Here is an 11,636-nt window from a genome sequence, read left to right on the forward strand (position 1 = left end):
TCTGCTGACATGCTGTAGTTATATATACATGTGTAATCAAATGAAGCTTTACTTGCAACCTCTTATCGTTTCAGTTTGAACAAACAATTGTTCTGTCTTCTGTTATTCCCCCGCCGTATTCTGTTTCACTTTGAATATTTTTATGTTGCTTGTTTACTTATCAAATTAATGCAAAGTTTATTCGTTTGTTTTCTGGGAGCATATGTAGTACAAGGAAACATTGACAGAACTGTTGTGTTATTTGGGAATCTCTCTGGAGGACCGGCCTCACATTCTCTGTCATTAGACATTTTGGTGCAGACTTTCAATATTAATGTATTCCATTGTGCCTTCGAATGTAAATAAGGATGCACTACGATCTGTAAACATTATACATTTTGACACAGAATTTTATGAAATAAAGAGTAGAGTAAAAATTCCTTTCTTGTGGTTTGATATTCATCAAACGTCGCACGCAGCAATATTGTGGATGCGAAACGGCGCTTTGTTATTACCAGCAATGAGGGGCGTCGTTCACTAGACTGCTAACGTCAACATTTGCCTAAAATCTTTTATGGTTAGTGTTATGCTTCAGTGAGGACAGTGGCTGTTTGACTGCATGGTCTGCACAGTGGTTAAAGGTTTCCTTTCTATGGAAATATGCCTACTCTCTGCGGGAGCTTTTTATATGAATAACATCTGACAACCTATAATTATGTTTATTCTCAGCCATAAATATATAGAGAACCTAAAATATGGGTCTTTATTATAACTCCACACAAATAATATTCAACACCACAGCATGTATAAGCATTCCAAACTTTTAACTGCGATTTAAATAATTTTATTCGCATGAATTGAACGGTATTTGGGGAAGATGTTTTCCGACTTGGAGAGCCCTCCACGGCTTTCACAATTGCACAATTCAATATGTATACATACAACACGTAATAGAGACATACAAAATTGAGGGAGATTGCAGTAGGAGAGAAAAACACTGGATGAATAATTCTTTACATATATCTTCTTGTCTGTGTTGGGCTGTCTGAAATATAGCTTCATGATCTGGAATGCCGTCATCTGCGTTGCATTATATTTTATAGGTTATATTTTAATGCTGTATAAATACATTCTGGGATCCAGTTTGAACTAAGTAGCACGTTACAACACCCTGATATGGATATAGATACATATACATATTACTTTAAATGCTTCATATGCATAGTAATTGTACATATATATGCACTTCATAGTTTGAAATAAGCCCGGAAAATCTGGATTTGTTCTCTGTTCTACCGGAATTGAACTTCGGAGTCAGAGTATCGAAACGGGACACATTGCCTTAAAGCGTAGGTGACGTTTGCAGAGATATTATATGTTAATTTTTTGTCAAGCCAAGTACGTGCGTACATTGGTTTCCAAGTGAAAGGTTTACGTAACATTAGAGAAATGTCAAGTCTGTTGTGAAGAAACTGTTACATTGTAATAATAAATAAGTTACACAAGAATAGTGGGTTGTCTGGGTTCAATATCGCCTTGAACAATATGACAGATATGTTACGACGTGTTCGTTTCTGTAGGAGGCCGTCCGTGTAACCTTACACAAGAATGGTGGGTTGTCTGGGTTCAATATCGCCTTGTACAATATGACAGATATATCACGACGTGTTCGTTTCTGTGGGAGGCCGTCCGTGTAACCTTACACAAGATTAGTGGATTGTCTGGGTTCAATATCGCCTTGAACAATATGACAGATATATCACGGCGTGTTCGTTTCTGTGGGAGGCTGTCCGTGTAACCTTACACAAGAATAGTGGGTTGTCTGGGTTCAATATCGCCTTGAACAATATGACAGATATGTTACGACGTGTCCGTTTATGGGGGCCACCCGTGTTCCCTAGATAACACCTGGGTAAATCTAGTCGTTAGAAAGAGGTTACTGATGTTGGCGCTGGCTGCCCATGAAACATGAGGCAGCCCCGAAACAAAATCTTAATTGACCGTTGTTTTGTGAGTAACCCACAACATCCCACAAATTCGCAAGTAACTTTATTCGACTTTTTCGTAACATACACGAAACCTTGGACAATGTTCGATGTCTCGAAATGATATCCATCAGAATAACGGTACTTCGATCAATATAATGCCGAGCATTTAGAAAACAAATTGGTAGTATATGATTGTCAAAATGACCATTGTAATCCGAATATGTCTGAGACATACGTTATTTAAGAACACCGTCGGCTGGACAGCTTTCTTCATTAAATCTTATTATCTTATTTTAAACAACAAGTGTTTGCAAATAAACCTCAGCAGCTGACAATGTCTCATACATCATCATCTCCTTTTCATGAATCATCTGAGTAATTAAATGTTGTTAAAGGCCGCTCTATGCAATATTTCAGCAGCTAGCGGGCGGCCTGTTTAATCTAACATCTGGTAGAGGCGAACCAACTGGAACAATGATCCACATACCACACTGCGACGAGGCGACTATTGGATCGGTGGTCGAGTTGATTGGGTGACTTGTGTGTCATTATAACCCAACAGGTCGATACTCATAATATCAATCACAGGTTACATTTACATACCAACACTATACTGCTGTTATATTTGAGTAAGGCGTTAATACATAGTCCGGTCATTCTGCTCGTTGTCTCAGTGGTACGGCTGATTTGTTCCTGCAGGTACGACTATATTAACTGGAACTTGCAAACTATCCACGAGCCATGGGCTCCAGAAAAAGATACTACATGTATAATCTAAATGAATATTCAGAGTATTACCGAGGTCCAAGTACAATCGATTTCCCGTATGAAAAAGTAAAATAAATAATTCAGAACTAGAGGATATCAAAGTCGGACAACAGTCATTACCACAGATACCCACATCCCACAACGGCAAACTGATACAATTGCACCAACATCGATTACACAGCAGCAGCTGGTGATAACAAAGGTATACCTTACGTGTAAATATTTACATTTCATTGTGATTCAGTCAGACCAGCCCGGCTTCAGTTTAACTTTTTCCATGAAAATACATGCATCATTTTCCTCTCTCATCTTTAAGGGTCAAGCTGACACCTCATTCCAAGATATGCACACAGGTATCCATTGAAACCAAACCTTAGTGTAAAACATCTTGCAGAGGCGAAGTGAGTGATTATGGTTTTACGCCGCTTTTAGCAATATTCCAGCAATATCACGGTGGGGGACACCAGAAATGGGCTTTACACACTGTACCCATCGAATCGAACCCGGGTCTTCAGCGTGACGAGCGGACGCTTTAACCATTGGGCTACCCCACTGCCTCGGCAGAGCCGAAGAGTACTAATGCTAGGAACGTGGTGACGGTGACTTTATACAACATTCACTCACATAAGCCAATGGTATACATGTCCTGATCTAAAACCCGTCTGGAAGATTGGAGTCTGTTCTGTTAACCCATGAATTACACCCAACTTCATGAAATACATGTCTTGTTCGCCTCCTCACATTCATAAAATCAAAACAAAAATATGAAACTTCAATGGAATTTATTACATTAAATTATACCTCCATGAGATCCTGTTGACCGATAATGACTGTGTCGTAAACCTTGTTCGTATTTTTTGTTTAGTTGTTGGCTATACGGAGCCATTTATAAGTACGTCTCCAACTTAATATCGTAATTCTTTGTGTCCAGCGTGTGCCATGCGTCATGAGTTAAGCTATAAGGATAAACAAATGTTGTCGAGTTAAGCAATAAGGATAAATAGATGCTGTTGCGTTAAGCAATAAAGATATAGAAATGTTGTCGATCATGTTGAAATAGACAAATAGTCCCTTGTACAACGAAAGACAGACAACCTGCTACAAACAGGGGACCAAATTCTACTGCACTGCAGACGCCTGGGCAGCCCGTGTCCTTTGTCCCGTAAAAAATATCAGTTTGAGTGTTACTTGTGCATCACGGTTGTAGCGAGTGAGTGACTTGGCCATTATGCCACTTTTAGACATATTCAAGCAAATGGGCATCACACATTGTACTCATCTGGGGAATCAAACCTGGGTCTTCGGCATAACGAGCGAACGCTTTGCCCCCTCGGTTGTAATGGAAAGATAAACTTGCATGTACTCTCATTGCGATACCACTCAATCAATTTCTAAAAGTAATATTTTGAAATCCACGAGCACTATAGTCTTGATAAACCTGGGAACAAAGCGAATCTAACATTGAACAATACGATTACATGTATTTTCTGCCGCGCCTGGGTCGTAACTCAACTCGGCGATCTGTGGTGTCAGAAGACAAAGGGCAATCCTTGTCGCATGTTTATTTTGATAACGAACTGTGCCACTGAAATGACCCCACTGAAAAAGGCACAGCGGAAAGATGATTATGCGCACTATGTCAGTGTCCCCAACTATGTGTCGTACGTGTGATTACTGACACTACATCCGAAACAGCAATACGACCAACTAAATCAAGGTCAAGTCCTTCTGACTAAGCATATATATATATCACCTCAAATGATTTCGATATCGCGGTCATCTTTTTTGTGTATGAAAACAGTTTGTTCAGGCCACGCTTGTTTCATTATTAAATAGCAATAATGGAAGCACGGTCATCATCAATAAAAACATCATTTCGGAAACAAACTGACCTACAAAAGAACATACCCCCTGGTGTTTTGGTAACGCGTAGACAATAATTGTGACATGTGAGTCACAACACATTTTCAACACTTTTCAACATATTTTCAACACTTTTCAAAATGTGTTCAACATATTTTCAACACTTTTCTACATATTTTGAAAACCACAACACTACAATATCAGGTGTGTGCTTTGTTTTGCATGTCAGTTTACCATAGCAAGAGTTCACGACCAGTTTATCCTATTGAGTTTGTGGGTGAAGGATAAATTCATTGTTCAAAGTTTTCTAAAGTCTAGGAATAACCACCTTCCAGTAACATGAGGAGAAAAACATAAATGAGAAATAGTATCACAAAATAGAATTAAAATAATAAAATCGACACTGATATACATACTAATATAATACATATTCATAGCACTATGTGAAACTATAATCTTTGTACAAATTGTGAGAAAGAATCTACAGCCATCTTAAAAACAACTTTCTCAAAACACATATGTGAGATACTCCCTATAACCTGCATCAAGGTATCAATAATACAACAATGAACAGAAACTACATGGTCAGGCTTCAGGCAGCAGTGTTGTTGTTGCTGCTGCAGCTGCTGCTGTTCAGTTAACTCTGCTGCATACAGAATATGGAACATCTGTTCACATTTTCTATACAATTCCAACTGTGTAATGTTCAGTGAATACGACACTACACGCTTGTGAAGCTGACGTGCAGACATCCATACACATTAACTTATTGATTGCTTAAATGTCCAGAGAGCTACAGATATGTCCAGTATGCAGAGGCTACGTATGTCAACAGAAGGATACATAAATGAACACAGTGATGCACTTGTACATACATATACATAACATGATTCGTGAGCTGTACGCTAAACTTAAGAACTGCGAGACTCCTGGAAATAAATCACATAAAAGTATATAACACATTGTTGGTACAACTGACATTATAGAGTATGACACAGTAACAATGTTCATTATGTGATACCAACATAGTATCTCCATTAATTATTTTTGGCTTTTTTTATCGTTTATCTTTTTGAGTCCGACATCCGAAATTGGAGACAGTTTGATAAATACCCAAACGTTCTCCTCGCAGGTATAAACACACATCCAAATATCATGAAATAAACAGAGACCAGATACTGTGGAGGATGGTTAACATAACGATGAATGAAGGTTTACTGGCAGCAGAATGTTGTTTGCTTGGCGTCAAAATTGTAGTCTCATTACAGAAGTCGCCTCGATAGGGAGTGACACATCCTTTATGACACTCCCCGGTCTGTTTGTTACACCTGCCAGTATTACAATGCTGTGGACATTCCTCATTGCACCTTTGACCATAAGAGCCTGCTTTGCAATGCTCGTTGCAGACACCAGTTACTCTGTCACATGTGTTGTCATGACATCCGGATGGGCACTTACGATCGCACATGTTTCCGTAGGATCCATTGGTGCAATGGAAGCAGTACCCTGTGGAAGTATTACATTCATTTCGTGCACACCGTGCGCTGCAGCTGAGCTTACAGTCTAGTCCATGACAGCCCTTGATGCACTCACACTTAACCTTGTCCCCGTGAAGACACAATTGACGTCCACAATCGCCATGAGCTGTGGCTGAGGAGTGAAACGAGAACATGAGAGAAAGGATCACAACACAAACAAAACAAGGATTACAACGTTCTAGATTCTAGCATCAGACATGACATGGCAGTAAGCATGGTCATGTCACGTGATATTCCCCGTAACAAGGAATACGCGCACAATATGTGCATCAAACATGGAGTGATTGAATATGGTTTCAAGCCGCTTTTAACAATATCACGACTGATATCATGCATTGTACCCATGTACATTGTACGTCATTGTACGACATGACGAGCGAACAATTTAATGACTAAGATACCCCACCGCCCATCAGACATGGAACACGTGTAGCATCAAGCACATGACATATGGCCATTCATAGGTTCATGCAACATGCAATGTATCAGCAACTTGATAACATACCACGTATGATGCATATGTGTTGTACGATATATGTATGTATATTTATCATGTTAAATGCATGATGTTAAGATGCACGTGTTGTACGATATATGTATGTATATTTATCATTTTAAATGCATGATGTTAAGATGCACGTGTTGTACGATATATGTAATATGTATATTTATCATGTTAAATGCATGATGCTTAGATGCATGTGTTGTACGATATATGTATGTATATTTATCATGTAAAATGCATGATCCTAAGATGCATGTGTTGTACGAAATATGTATGTAGATTTATCATGTTAAATGCATGATGCTAAGATGCATGTGTTCCATGGTTGATGGGTGGGGACGCCTAGTGGTTAAGGTGCTCGCTCGTCACGCTGAAGACCCGGGTTCGATTCTCCAGATAAGCCCAGTGTTTGAAGCTCATTTCTGCTGTCCCCGCCGTGATATTGCTGGAATATTGCTAAAAAGCTCACTCACTCACTCCATGTTTGATGCATGAGGCATAAAAACTGTACATATACCATGGTTGATGTAATATATGTACATTGAACACATGCATATCAAGGTTATGAATATAACATGATACATACATACATACATACATACATACATACATACATACATACATACATACATACATACATACATACATACATACATACATACATACATACATACATACATACATACATACATACATACATACATACATACATACATACATACATACATACATACATACATACATACATACATACATACATACATACATACATACATACATACATACATACATACATACCCTAACACCAATACCGAAAGTAGGACACGGGCCCTTATCAATACCACGAAATGAAAGTGGAGCAACAGTCGAAAATACACCCAGCAATAATGTCCGCCGTTGCGACAGAATCTGTGTTGGGTGTAGAGTCATGGGGAAACATCTACTTTCAGTGGAGGTAAATCATTCACCAGTCAGTGGTATATCCGTGTGTTAATACATCGCTACCCCCGGACTAGGCCACAGTACTTTAGATACGACTCTTGTTTCGAGCGATGCCTGTTCGCAGATAAACAGAGTTCATGTATACGATAGCTTCTTACCTCCTGACGCCAGCACTACACACAGGAACAGGAATACTTCGATGTGCCTCATACCTAGGTTCCTAAACCCACATCACAATGATTGTGTGCGGACGCAAGCCTGAGACGCATTTATATGGGTGTCTGAGGAAATCCCATTCTATAAATACAAACCGAAAGTTGGATGACGCTTGGTAAATACAGCATGAGTGTAATAGGTGATTTGATTATCAGGGATTGTGCGCCGTGATATATTTTCAGTGGGACAAGTGTATCAGATTACATTCCACACTGAAAACACTCCACACTGAAAACACTGTAGTGAGTGAGTGAGTATGGTTTTACGCCGCTTTTAGCAATATTCCAGCAATATCACGGCGGGGGACACCAGAAATGGGCTTTACACATTGCACCCATGTGGGGAATCGAACCCGGGTCTTCAGCGTGTCGAGCGGACGCTGTAACCATTAGGCTACCCCACCGCCCGAAAACACTGTACTGCTTATATGTATGCATCAATAGAATATTATAGCAGTGAAGTATTGCCTTTGAGCTTTTAAGAGCAGCGCACCGCTTTCATGATCATGTTTCTTCCGGTCGGTGTTCGATCCCCGGCTGCTCCACGTTACAACGCGCACATACACATGCATACTCGCTCACGAACTCACGCGCTCACAAACAAAACACACACAAACTCACAACATCTTCAACCCCCCTCCCTCCACCACTTCCCCACCTCCCACCTTACTTTAAAAAGCAATGCCTTTTACAACGATGGGGTAGCCTAGGGGTTAAAGCGTCGATTCCCCTCATGGGTACAATGTGTGAAGTCCATTTCTGCTGTCCCCCGCCGTGATATTGCTGGAATATTGCAAAAAAGCGGCATAAAACTAAACTCACTCACTCACTCATTTTTATCATCGAGGAAGTAAATTACGCCCTCTGCCACGGCTCAAGTAGGTCATGTGTACAACTGGTTAGCTAGCTAAATGGTTCACCTTATTCTCGCCAAGCAGAATGATTCAGACGATAATTATTGTGTTTTAGTGCGTCTTCGTCGCAAGTTTCCAAGAAATACAAGTGTAAACGTATTTCCCGTAAATGTTTTGCCACTCATTTAAATACGAATTGGCGGCTAACATGCAGACACAGAAAGGCAAATATTAGATCCGGGTTTAGGATTACGGGCAACACTTCTTTCTACTTAATGTCTACATTAGTAAACAGAGCACGCCGGTGGTTAGGTCATGAAGGCACATATACAGATACGTATGATCGTATATAATCCTATATTTTACCCTATATTTTCTTAGTCCGTCGACAGCATAACATTGCCCGTGTGTTTTATCAAATGACCTGCACATACCTGGTTTACCTTCCACACTAAGCTGACACGCCTTGATGCAAGGCTCACCCTCTCACTCACAGACGTGGGACCCGTGAAGATCCCGATTAGAATTGATCTTCAGTAAGCCCATGCTTGTCGAAGAGGCGACTTACGGGATCGGGTGGTCATACTCGCTGTCATCGTATCCCACTTGCGTAGATCGATGCTCATGCTGTTGATCACAGGATTGTCTAGTCCAGACTCGATTATTTACAGACGGCCGCCATATGGCTGATATATTGTTGAACGTGGCGATAAACAACAAACCAACCGACCACAGACAAGGGCGAGATAGCGAAGCAAAAATATCTACGGCCTTCCCAGTTGCCACGCTATATAAACATTCTGTCTGGAACTACACCATAGACAGTGTCAGCATCTCGTTCAGATCTGACGCAATGTAAACCTCATTCTTCATGTCACTTTTAAGCAACTCAATAAAGACTTCTGTAGAACGAAAAGATTCGACTGTTTCTTCCGAGGAAAGAACTAGCTGTGCCGTATCATAGATGAACTATAAACAGAACAAATGTGATAAATGAAATACGTGGCGTATCTTCTCCATCTCCTCCATGGTCCAAATCCCCCAAGGGATTCAAGGATACAGGAGTTTATATGGATATATATCTTCCTTGTCAGTTGCCTTTAAAGTCGCATTCTCACAAAACTACAAGTGGGGTTGGCAAAAGAACCATGTCATTGAACAATTATCACGAGAATGCTTTTTTGGTCAAATCTCAGATCTCATATTCTCGCGCCTGGCGCATACAGCGTTTCAGAAGAAAGGCTACGAGAATACGAGACAGACAGACTGGGATCGATCGACGTAACTATGGATAAATGGGTGTTACAACTCTGTATAGCTGTAGAGCTGTTTCACCGTTATGTCACCACGTTCACCTCTCTATAAGCTACTCTGCCCCTTTATAACACTCCGAGCTGTATATACACCGCCGTCATATAGCTGGAATATTGCCGCGTGCGGCGTAAAACTAAACTCACTCACTCACCCGTTCAGTATAGCCTCTTAAAATTTCCTGTTATCACAGCTGTTTTATTAACTTGTCACCTTTTGTCACAAAAACATGCATTTTGACGGGACCACAGCATACCTCTATACTTTGTTTTAATCTCTGTACACTCAACATACTCTATAGCCTGCTTATATATCTCTGTACGATCTATATACTTCCATAGTATAAATCTCTCTACTACTCTATATACCTCTATATCATGTTTATATATCTCTGTGCTTTTTCATATACCTTTAAATCATGTTTGTAAATCTCTCTACTGCTCTATATACATCTATATCATGTTTATAAATCTCTGTACCGCTCTATATACCTCTATATCATTTTAATAAATCTCTGTACTACTCTATATACATCTATATCATGTTTATAAATCTCTGCACTACTCTATATACCTCTATATAATATGTATATATCTCTGTGCTATTCCATATACCTCTACGAGGGTCGATAAAAAAGTACGTAGTCTAAATATATTCTCGATGTCCAATGTTTGAAAAGCTTCCATTTTATTTTGAAGGAATCGTTAGCAAAGCCATATCCAAAATTTCACATGTGTGAGTAATGGGCTTAACCAAATATTTGTCATCACAACACATTGGGGTATAATATAACAAAATTGCAGAAAATGAAAAAGGATTTGTCTTTTGGTACCTCTTGGATAATGGTATGCCCGCAGATAATGTCATATAAAATATGTTCAGTATAGTATTGGATGTCTTGCCGTCACGATCAACAGTCAAAGATTTGGTTTGCCTGATTTATATTTAGTCGGGGGCTATTTTTTAAGGACACCCCCATTTTAATCTTTCAAAAACACTGTGTCCAGATATTCAAGCTGGCACTGTTTACAATATATTTTTAGCTGACACTTGTGTGACCATTCAGTATTTAGTTTGAACCCTTAGCATCATGTATGCATAAGTGAAAACATTAGAATAAGCTATGCCCTTATGATAACATCACCAGAAAGGGGGATGGGTAGTGTCTCAAGAAAAAGCTCTTTCAGTCAACATGAAGGGGGGAGTCACTTTAACAAGCGATTGTAATTTCAAATTGCTTTTTATGAACTTTGATATCTAAGTGTGATTCTAGGGGACTTCTATCAATCTCAAACACACAAAATATTTCTTGCATATTTTGTTTCCTGAAGTTTTTTATGCATTTATTGTAGATTTTGCGTTTTTGAAGGTACCAAGAGAAAAGGTGAAACAAAATGGGGATCGTGAGACTGGAACATAGCAAAACCAAATTGCTTGAGCTTGACAGATAATATGTAGAAAAATAAAACATAAAAATAACTGCATTTGTATCGTTTTCTTTGTGATTCTACATACTTTTTGATCGCCCCTCGTATATCATGATTATACATCCCTGTACTATTTCATATACCTCTATATCATGTTTATAAATCTCTGTACTATTCCATATACCTTTATATCATGTTTATAAATCTCTGTACTATTCCATATACCTTTATATCATGTTTATAAAT

General features: G+C 39.3%; 1 long non-coding RNA gene across 1 annotated transcript; it reads right to left on the bottom strand.

The window, feature by feature from the left end:
• Window positions 1–3,500: 3,500 nt before the first annotated feature.
• LOC124262883 lies at window positions 3,501–7,890 on the bottom strand. The gene is made up of 2 exons (XR_006894714.1): window positions 7,742–7,890; window positions 3,501–6,248 (listed from the first exon to the last, which is right to left on the bottom strand). It is a non-coding gene; the product is annotated as an uncharacterized LOC124262883 (long non-coding RNA).
• Between the last annotated feature and the right edge of the window lie 3,746 nt (window positions 7,891–11,636).

This window comes from Haliotis rubra, unplaced genomic scaffold (assembly GCF_003918875.1).
Source record: "Haliotis rubra isolate DU_JTF1 unplaced genomic scaffold, ASM391887v1 Scf86, whole genome shotgun sequence".
In the NCBI taxonomy this organism is placed as follows: domain Eukaryota; kingdom Metazoa; phylum Mollusca; class Gastropoda; order Lepetellida; family Haliotidae; genus Haliotis; species Haliotis rubra.